The sequence below is a fragment of the Bison bison genome, unplaced genomic scaffold (genome assembly GCF_000754665.1).
Source record: "Bison bison bison isolate TAMUID 2011002044 unplaced genomic scaffold, Bison_UMD1.0 scf7180017864383, whole genome shotgun sequence".
NCBI classification, from domain to species: Eukaryota; Metazoa; Chordata; class Mammalia; order Artiodactyla; family Bovidae; genus Bison; species Bison bison.
Genome location: NW_011494955.1, coordinates 6919174 through 6919570, shown reverse-complemented (window position 1 = coordinate 6919570; position 397 = coordinate 6919174).

Below are 397 nucleotides of genomic sequence, written 5' to 3'. Positions count from 1 at the left end.
AGTAAGCGTCTTTTAATTTCATGGCTGCAGTCACCATCTGTAGTGATTTTGGAGCCCAAAAAAATAAAGTCTGACACTGTTTCCACTGTTTCCCCATCTATCTGCCATTAAGTGGTGGGACCGGATGCCATGATCTTCGTTTTCTGAATGTTGAGCTTTAAGCCAACTTTTTCACTCTCCACTTTCACTTTCATCAAGATGCTTTTGAGTTCCTCTTCACTTTCTGCCATAAGGGTGGTGTCATCTGCATATCTGAAGTTATTGAGATTTCTCCCGGCAATCTTGATTCCAGTTTGTGTTTATTCCAATCCAGCGTTTCTCATGATGTACTCTGCATATAAGTTAAATAAGCAGGGTGACAATATACAGCCTTGACGAACTCCTTTTCCTATTTGGA